The sequence below is a fragment of the Mesocricetus auratus genome, unplaced genomic scaffold, assembly GCF_017639785.1.
Source record: "Mesocricetus auratus isolate SY011 unplaced genomic scaffold, BCM_Maur_2.0 Super-Scaffold_100025, whole genome shotgun sequence".
NCBI lineage: Eukaryota > Metazoa > Chordata > Mammalia > Rodentia > Cricetidae > Mesocricetus > Mesocricetus auratus.
The window spans coordinates 3273427-3283481 of NW_024429206.1; the positions used below are offsets into that span (position 1 = coordinate 3273427).

At 50.1% G+C, this 10055-nt stretch overlaps 1 long non-coding RNA gene across 1 annotated transcript; it reads right to left on the reverse strand.

The window, feature by feature from the left end:
* Window positions 1-302: 302 nt before the first annotated feature.
* On the reverse strand, window positions 303-8076 carry LOC121134056. The gene is made up of 3 exons (XR_005871067.1): window positions 7458-8076; window positions 6751-6923; window positions 303-2509 (listed from the first exon to the last, which is right to left on the reverse strand). It is a non-coding gene; the product is annotated as an uncharacterized LOC121134056 (long non-coding RNA).
* Between the last annotated feature and the right edge of the window lie 1979 nt (window positions 8077-10055).

Genomic DNA, 10055 nt, shown 5'->3' on the forward strand with positions numbered 1-10055 from the left:
TCTTGTCTCAGCTTCCTGAGTGCTGGAATTACAGCCGTATCCTCTGTGCCCACTGCTCTTTTGTTGCTGTTTTTTTGTTTGTTTTGTTTTGTTTTTAGTTGAGAAAGACAGCCAACTGCTGTATCGTAACTATTAGCTGGCACTGAAGAGCTCAGCCTGTTATCTCCTGCCTGCATCTCTTCAACGAGCCAGTGCTGACTCTACGTGTTGGAAGATGACACAGAGTGACGGGCAGTTTCTGTCACATACTTGCGAAAGTGCAGAGCAGTGAAAGCCTGAGAATCTCAGGACTGTCTCCTTGTGACTTAGTTTCAGACTGCTCGGTCCCATTTGCTCTCCATGAATGTTCAACCCCTGTGCTTATTGTTTTTCTTTTTATTAGTGCATATTAACTAATCAATTAGTGCATATTAACTAATCAATTAACTGTACAAAACAAGTTTAATTTTTTAGAATCAGAAAGAAAACTCCACAAATCTTGGAGTTTACTGAATTTGATAATTGCTGTTCTAAAGAATATTCAAAAATCCTGAATAACAGTACACACACATAGACACACACACACATACACACACACACACTCTTCAACAAAAGCCTGTTTGTTTCTGGGCAATTTGGATATTTTTTCCCTGTTTTTAACATGTTTAGTTTCCCCACAATATGACCAAAGATTTGCTTTGAAATGGGAAAAAGATAGATCTCAGAAAAAGCTTCTTTCTCGGCAAATTGCCTGGTCCATGAATGTAGACATGGACAGATTCCACCACTCTCTGGACAGAGTGACTCACCGACACCGAAGCCTGTCCTGTGTGCATGGTGCAGTATTGGTACAGAGTCTTAGCACATCTGCCTGCACACTGGGAGCCTCTCTGGACACCATGCCTGACACCAGCTGTCTTGGAGTTTCTATGGCTGTGATAAAACACCATGAGCAAACCAAATTGGGGAAGGAAGGGTTAATTCAGCGTACACTTCCTCATTACAGGCACTCACTGAAGGAAGTCAGGGCAGGAACCTGGAGGCAGGAGCTGATGCAGAGGCCATGGAGGGGTGCCGCTTACTGGCTTGCTCCCTGTAGCTTGTTCAGTTTACTTTGTTATACAACCCAGAACCACCTCCCCGGGGGTGGCACCATCCACAGGGAGCTGGGCTCTTCCACATTGACTGCTGATTAAGAAAACACCTCACAGACTTGTCTGTAGGCCCATCTGACAGAGACAGTCTCTCAATTGAGATTTTTCACTTTCCAAGCAAGTCCAGACCTGTGTCATGTTGACAAAAGCCAACCAGCACAGTGGCTTTGATGGCACTGCTCATTTTTCAGTCTGTCATATGAGAGACTCACATGGCAAGACTGACGGGAGCCCTACCTAGCTAGTGGCCAGTGAGGAACACAGGTCCCCATCGCTCCACACCCAGGAACAGGGAGTGTGGGACTCTGCTAGCTAATGTGTTTGGAAACAAGCCCTTTTGGGTGAGCCCTCGAAGTTGAGGCAGCTTGAGGAGGATCTCAGGGTTGAGAGAACTTAGCAAGGATGTGGCTGGCCTCCTGTTCCACAGCCTCAGGGTCTGTGGTGACTTGTTGGTGATGATCTCTGGTTTGCTTGCTGATACAGCATCCTTGGTATTTTAGATGCTTGGCAAAGACATCCTGGGGTGTTGGATGTGCACTGTCCAGACTGTGGCCAACGTGGTGTGTGTGCCTGCGTGTGTGTGTGCAGTAACGTAATGTCTGCGATACAGCAGGTCTTATGCTGTGCTATGCGGGCTCCTGTGTCCACACACCCATTTGCTCATCTGTCTGTCCTTCTGGCTAGCTGACTCTCCCCCTCATGGCCTGGGAACTCCCATTTGTAGATTCAGCAAAGGCAGATCATGGGTATCATACGCACCTGCAGGGAGCCCACACAAGCTTTCTGTCAGCTGTTGCTCCCTTAACAGCCCCGTTCAGGGACATTGCCCAGCAGTGCAGGGTCCCCAGGTCCAGAATACTCATGGCTGCCTTCTTTCCAGGTGTCAGTGAGGTCTGGCCATCCGAGGCACTGCCTCGCTGATGCACCTTCTGGGGTCATACTCCTCTCTGGGATCCTTGCTAAGTGAGGTCAAGAGGCATACCAAAATGCACCAGGAAAATGTGACATTTCCAGAGATCATTGGATATAGAACTGAGCAAGTACCCAAGACAGGGCCCTGTGGGAAGGGGGAGATCCACATGTGAAGAGTCGGCTTGCAGCAAGACTGGGTCAGCATGAGCCAAGGACTTATCACAGGCAGAGGAATGCTTCTTGTGTTGGTGAACAAACCCTGCAGCCTTGGCCACTGGTTGGGTGATTTACTTCTTCCTTTGAGGCATCATACATACCAAAGGAGAGGGGAATCATCCCAGGGCTTCCAGTCCAGAAGGAGTGATGTCCACAGTGGCCTGGGGGATTTTCTGATCTATGCAGACCTGGATAGGTGGTGAGGCCCTTTCTCTGTCCTCCCGTTGGAAGTCTCTCCGTTCAGTAAACTGGATATTAAAAAAAATGTACCTAATTAGAAATAAAATGTTTCCAACTGGCTTGAAATAAAATAAAATGTAATTACTAATGATATTTAAACGTTGTAGATATTTTATTTTTTTAAAATCCCCTTAATTTAAAATGAAGTATGACTTTAATTTACTTGAGAATACATTAAGTCAGGAAAGCTATGGCTCAGCTCCTGGGAGGACTTCCTGCTGCTTGTGAATGAAGATGGGGGTGTCAGGGGTTGTCCCCACTGGCAAAGCTGCATACAGGCTTCCAAGAGGGGGGGCATCTTCCAGAGACTCTCTGTTCCTCCTGGGGTTAGAGACACATCCTTAGGGACCCTGTGACAGGTAGATGGCAACTCCTGGCTTTTCTGTGACATCATGAGGACAGACCCACATGTGTGCTATGCCTAAGTTTCCTCCCCTATAAATCTATCAGACTCATTTCTGGAGGGGCAAATGTAAGGGCGCATTTGAGCTGAGCATCTCTGAGCCATGGCCCTACCCTGTAAGAGTGGAATGCTCACACCGCTGACATCACCTTCACTCTTCACTGTATGAGGACTGGGCTGGTGTACGTCCCCCAAAGGGCTCTAGTGTGTCTCTTGGTGCTGGGTGTATTCTAGATGTCCAGTTAATATGTGGTTCCACACATGAATGGATGTGGGTGACACAACACAGGCCATCAGGGACATCCAGTCCCCTCTGAACACTGGAGTTGTAGATACACAGTGACCTCTGGGTTTCTGCTCAGCTGCCTCTAAGGATGACGGTTCCCCTGTTGTAGGTACAGAGCTGATTTAAATCAGGAGCTACAGGCTTCCTTCACCACAGATCCCCCTCAGAGGGGCCTGTCTCCATCCTCTGGGGTCAAGTGGGGAAGGAAGAGAACCCAGGAAAGCCATTTGTACACTTGCCACCTCACGAAAGATCTAGCCATCAACTGAGGTGTCTTGGATATTAGGGGTCACAGTTCTAACTCAGGCCCTGTTAACTTGCTGCCCATGTGATCCTGATAATTTACCTTGTGGCCCTAGGCAGGTTAACCACCCTCTCTGAGCTTCCGTCTTCGAATCTGTACTTGGGTTGTCAAGACTCGGCCTTTGTTCAGCCATGTAACCATAAAGGCAGCTGGCCTGGACAGCTGGTTCCTGGCTGAACAGCAGTGAACCCCCTCCTCCTGGGATGGAGTGAGTGTTCATGTCAGGGTCTTCCACCCTGTCCTGGGGCCTCTACAGCTACAGCTCACTTCCTGGGGTGCTGTCCTTGGATCCTCACAACGAGTTCATACATTGAAGTCTCAGCTCAGGTGGCTACTCTTCACGGAAGGTATCCCAGGACACCTCCTGCCCCCTCCCCCACTCCCCTCACCCCGTTGTGTTTTTATTTCAGAATTTTCTAGAGCCTGAAATCATATTACCTTTCTATTGTTTCCTTTTCCCTCTTCCCCTGGATGCCCGCCATCACCCCACACCCCCCCATCCCCCCACCCCTGGGATAGAGCAGGTTACAGTGGGAAAGGTGGCCATGTGCCCATCTTTGCTGTGTGTCCTTAAGCAGATTACTTGGTCTCCTGAGTCAGTTTCCTCATTTCTAAGATGTGGATAGTGGTTGTCTCTTAGGAGTGCATTTCGGAACATGCCAAACCTTGACATGACATAAGGACTTTGTGGGTGGGGCCCTTGTGGTGATAGGGTTGGGTGACAGTTCCAGGAAAGTGTTCACTGGTGTTTTGTTGGCCTCCGTGACCCAGAGCAGATGCTCCATGAACATGCCAGATGAACATCTGGGCCCTTCAGGGGAAGAAACAGGTCTGCCTGCATTGGACCTCCTACTCCACTTTGCTGTGAGAGACACCCAAGGTCGCCGGGGCCAGAAGGGGCAACTTTAGGATGAAGTTACTTTGGAAAGCTGTTGACATGACAATGGTGTGGATCTTGACATTGTCACCCAACCAGAATCCCAATTTCTCTTTGACCAAAGTCGGCTGAGAAGAGTGGCTTTTTTTTCTCTGGGTAATTGAAATCTGGGTGATTTGGGGGTGGGCAGAGGATGTAGAAGATTTACCGTAGTCTCTGGTCCCAGAAAGATACGCAGGATACTCTGGTGATACCTGGTCCTTCCATTTCTGCTCAAAAGGGGACAGATAGGCAGGTAGAGCTCTGGGCAGAGTTCATGCACAGATTTTGTTTGTTTTGGTATTTCCTCACATGAGTGGCCATGTCAAAGTCTTGGGATCATCAGTAAGGGACACCCTAGCCTTCCTCATTCCCTCTAGGTCCTCTGTGACCCCAAGGTCCCCTGCAACCTTGAATGTGTCCTGGGCTAGAGTTGAATGGGAGGAGGTGGAGACACTTGCTGCTTAAGCTCTGCCATCAGGGTGACAGAGAAGCAGGACCTCAGATCCGGCATTAGTCAGTCTACATGTCATCAAACACTGGATGTGGGCAAGGCTACACTTCTCTTCAAGAGGTGAAGCAAGTTGTCTAGTTGTCTACCCATTGATAGATTGATCAATCCTCCCATCCACCCACCTGCCTCCCTCCCTCCCTCCCTCCCTCCCTCCACCTATCCCTCCCTCCCTCCCTCCACCTATCCCTCCCTCCCTCTTTCTATCTATCCCTCCCTTCACCCATTCCTCCATCCGTCTGTCCATCCGTCCGTCCATCCATCCATGCTTGAAGAAGCCCATGCTGGTGATGGTGCTCTATAGCTATGGCTGCTGCAGGTGTGCTCCCTGCTGTTTATAGAGAGGTCGGCAGCCCTGCTTCACCTTTCTTCCCTTCCCCTCTATCATCCTCTCCCTTCCTTTTTTCTTATTCCCCATTGACTCCAGTGTTTGTGGCTGCCTCCCCCCCTTCTCTGTGCCACCCCACCGTGTAGAACTTGGTAAGGCTCAGGACCCCAAGACTGGCAGGGACAGGTTCTTCACCATCCAGGATTCAAAGTTGGTTATTAAACCAGTGTGGGACAAGGGGCTGGAGGAGAAAGAGATGATGGGTATGCCCTGGTCTCAGTTGGAGAGACCACCAACCTTTTGTCTGTCCATTCATCTACCCATTCATTCACATATCTGTTCATCTGTCCTCCATCTGTCCATCCATCCACCTGTCTATTCGTATGTCTGTTCGTCTGTCCCTCCACCTGTCTATGATCTATTCATCCAGGCTCCTCAGCCTTTACCGTCCCTCTTCCCTTTCCCCCAACCCCTACATATATAACCAGTCCCATTCCACATGACAGCTGGCTGCATCCCAGCCAGACCACATAGCCCATGCTGGAGCCCCACTTGCATTGAGGTAAAGAAAAAAATCCCGCAAAATGTTAGGAATATCTGATGTTTGGAGATCTCAATCCAGGACGCCGAGCGGCAAGATAGCACCTCTCTTGGCAGGAAGCCCCTCAGTCTGTCAGTCCGGCTGCTGAGCCCAGGCCCTCACATCTTGCCTCCCTCGAAAGGAGGGGTGTTCAAGCTGTGGGAACTGACACCCTGGATGTGTGTGTGTAGGGGGTGGGAGCCACGCGGGGCCTTCTGTTACTGAGGGTGGGTACCCTACCTACCGGGAGAGCCCAGCTGAGCAGAGAGGACAGAGCTGGGGAGACACCATGCCACTGCCTCTTCCAGCTGGGCAGAGAGGACAGAGCTGGGAGGACACCATGCCACTGTCTCTTCCAGTTGTCTGCAGTCCAGCCTTGTAGCCATGCGTACCCCCAGATCTCACATGGGCAGGAGTGAGGCTATTCCCCCAGGCTTTACTTTCCTTCTCCAATGCTGATGGCAAGGTGCAAGATGAAATGTCAGGAGACTCAAGCGAGCCCTGTTCCAGCAAGCCTAACACCCCGTCCCCGGGCTCTGAGCAGGAGGCCCTGTGTGCCGGCTGCTGGCTGCCTTGTAGAAGTCAATGCTGATCCCATCACAGGGTTAGTCACAGGGATTATGGGGTGAATGGAGCAGCATTCCTACAGCTCCCCTCATGTAGTCGGTGCCCCAAATCCTAATCCTCTCAAAGACCCTGCCAGCCCATGTTGTCTTGCTGACAGTTAGAGCTGACTCTCCCTTTGGGTGGAAATGGTCCTTGCCGGGACACCGCGCTATCTGAATGGACTGTGGCTGCCAGCTGTTGCCTGTGGCCTCAGCCAGGGGTCTTGGGCAGCACTCAACCTGCATGGCAGTGTGTGCCTCCTCTGCATGGTTCTTGCCTTAAATTCCCTCATATTCTTCCCACCTCTTTCCTCACCTGGGGACTCTGCTGTGTTGTCCACTGCGTCTTCTACACCAGAAAACACTTGTGTGGGCATCGGGACACTTCGCTGGGAGGCAGCTGTGTAACCTGAACCAAGAGCCTTCCCGGTTGGTCTTCTGTTTCTCTGATTCAAAGACAGTTGACTTCAAGGTTGACTCTGAAGGGCACTGTAACCATGGAAATCAAACTTTTGTTCCTAGAAGTTCACCATATCTGCAGGATGTCCTGGAGAAGGATGTCAGACTCGGAACCCACTGCCTTGTGCTTGTCCCCCAAGCCTTAGCTTCCCTCTGTTATTGGTCCTCTGAAGAAGTTTGTGTTAAGGAGGGTTCACCCCAGCCCCTGGCATCCGTATACCCAAAGAGTCTGGGATGTTACGGTAGAAATCCCACCCAAGCCCCCTCCCCACCTCCCTCCAAACCCGCTGCATCTCAGAAAGCCCACCAAATGATGGCCCCTCCCCCAGAGATACTCAGGACCACTCCCACAGGGTATTTAAACTGTCCCCCAGAGAACAGACCCGTGGTTTTTCCAGTCTCCCTTTCTGGTCTCCTCTCTGGGGGTCTGGAAGGTCATTCGGGAGTGCTGCATCCATTAAACGTGGGCTTTTTAAACATTTGGTTTCATTTTGGTCTGATTTGGATATTATTTCGGCGGAGAGAGGCTTATGCGAGTATAGAAACTTTTCGGTTTGAACTCACCTCCTTCAGGAAACCTTCCTGGTGTTTTCTGTGAGCTTATATAATCTCCTTCTCCACATTAGTTCACACAGCAGCCTGGTCTCACGGTGTCCACAAGGAGCACAATGCCCCCTCAGGCATGTTTATGTAGTTTACAGGACAAACTCAAGAGTCTCCCTGGGCGGGAGAGATGACTCAGGGCTTAAGAACACTTGCTGCTCTTGTAGATGACCTGGGTTTGGTCCCCAGCACCAGATCAGTGGCTCCAGTTCTAAGAGCCTCTGAGGGTAATGCACTCGTGTGCACACACTCACATAATTAAAAATAATACAAATAAATCTCAGAGGAAGAAATCCTCTGAGTAGCTGAAGCAACAAGGTCTTATCAAGGACCCTGAGGCTCCTTTGGGGGGGCTGGAAGACTCATTAATAAAAGAATTTTAAAACGGACCCAGAAGGAAGCTCAGGGACAGTTTTATTAAAGGTCTAAACAAGGGTGGGCCAGCGGTAGACCCAGGCAGTTTCTGGGAAGGGGAGTGGAGACAATCATGTCAGAGAAGCAGCAAGAGGACCCAGAGAGAGAGAGACAGAGAGAGAGAGAGAGAGAGAGAGAGAGAGAGAGAGAGAGACAGACAGACAGACAGACAGACAGACAGACAGAGAGAGAGAGAGACAGAGAGAGAGACAGACAGACAGAGAGAGAGACAGAGAGAGAGACAGAGAGAGAGAGAGAGAGAGAGAGAGAGAGAGAGAGAGAGAGAGAGAGAGAGAGAGAGAGAGAGAGAGAGAGAGAGAGCAGGCTGAGCCCCAAGTCCAAACACAAATCAAGGAAAGGAAAAGGAAAGCTCAGAGGGTCTGAGCTTAGAGCATGCTGAAGCGCAGGCTCCACCCAGGACAAAGGAATGCACACAAACAGAGGCCTTCCTGAGAAAGGAGGGAGAGCGCTCCAGTGATGCAGAGCCAGCCAGTGATCTGAGGAAGGAGCCAGGGAACATGGGGGCATGGGGAGTGGGAGCTGCCCTTGACAGGACATTCACACAGCAGGAGCCCCTCTCCAACTTGTAGCAAGAGCTTTCTTGAACACACTCTGTTCCTTCGATGAAGCCCTTGTGGGGAAGTGCTTCCATTCTTCTCTCTCTCTTTTTTTTTTTTTTTTCGAGACAGGGTTTCTCTGTATTGCTTTGGAGCCTGTCCTGGAACTCCCTCTGTAGACCAGGCTGTCTTAGAACTCAAAGAGATCCGCCTGCCTCTGCTTCCTGAGTGCTGGGATTAAAGGTACACACCACCAATGCCCGGCTGCTTCCTTTCTTCTCTGCCAAAGTTTCCTTCCTGGTTAATCCCGGTTATGTTGCCTCCAGTCTCCACTGTCCTGAACAAAGGGATGTGTGCAAAAGTGGCCTGAACCAGGGACCCAGCTCAAATGCTCTTCCTGCCTGCCAGCCTTCCTTAATCGTCTTTTGAAAAGCAAAATTACTTCTCACCAAAGCCCAGCACACTAGTTTTCTTGTTTATCTAGTTCATGCATTAGTTGCATCTAGTTGACCTTTTCCTATCTTAAAGAAGTCTAAAATGAACTGAGGGTCTCTGAGAATCGTCTGTGTTTTCTTCGGGGAGATTTATATTTCTTGAGGTTGGGAGCAGCATTCCCCGCATTCAGCTCTGCCACCCGTGGGTGATCCTCTGCCAGTGGGTCTGCAGAGACTGAGGCTGAGACAGGTATATCTCTGTCTACTGGGGCCCACAGGAGTAGTTTAGAGAGAACCAAACATGCATTCCCCTTGCTCTTCTGAATCTCCAGAGATCGCCTCGAGCACCTTTGAAATGATCACCATAGTGCATTGCGCAGAACAAGAAGTGACCTGCAAATCAGATTCCACCAAAATTTACAAACATCTCCCCCTAACAGAAAGATAAGGGAAGGCAGGAGTGGATAGGCTGTGGGATGGACAGAGGACCCAATAGAAAACATTTAAAACTTTGGACAGACACTTTACCAGGAAATTGTCAACGAAAACGGGCAGTGCCCTAGCCCTTCAGGGAGATGCTGACTGGAGTGAAGCGAGCTCCCATTGTGTGCACTCTGGCACGGCTAAAGCTGAGAAAATTGACAGCTTCAAGTGCTGACAAAGAAAGCAGAGCAACTGGAACACTTAGCGAGTAGGAAGGGAAAACGGCAAAAGTAACTATTCGTTAGAACTGAAGCAAAATGTTGGGACCCCAAGTGAGCCCCAGGGCTTCATTCCTAGGTGCCCACCCTACAGGGAAGTCCCCATGGTCTCCAAACACATGCAGCAGCATCCCGTGTAGACTCGCCAGAATAAAACAACCCCGGGTCGGCTCACTGGAAAATGGAGATGTCGGGGACGGAGGTTTTCGGAGAAATCAGTCATGTAGAAATAAAAATGAACACGTCTCTATAACACCTCAAGAGGCACTGATGGAAAGAGCCAGTGCTTTGCCAGCAGATTTAAAGACAAACCTGTGGAAGCCGGTGGAGCCACGCACATGTTTATCTAGTTGGTAGAAGGGGTTGGACATGGGGAGAGGGGGGATGATCCTTCCTGGAGTGCTGATTGCTTGCATTCATTTATTGGGGTGCTGGGTTGATGGGTGCTCCCAC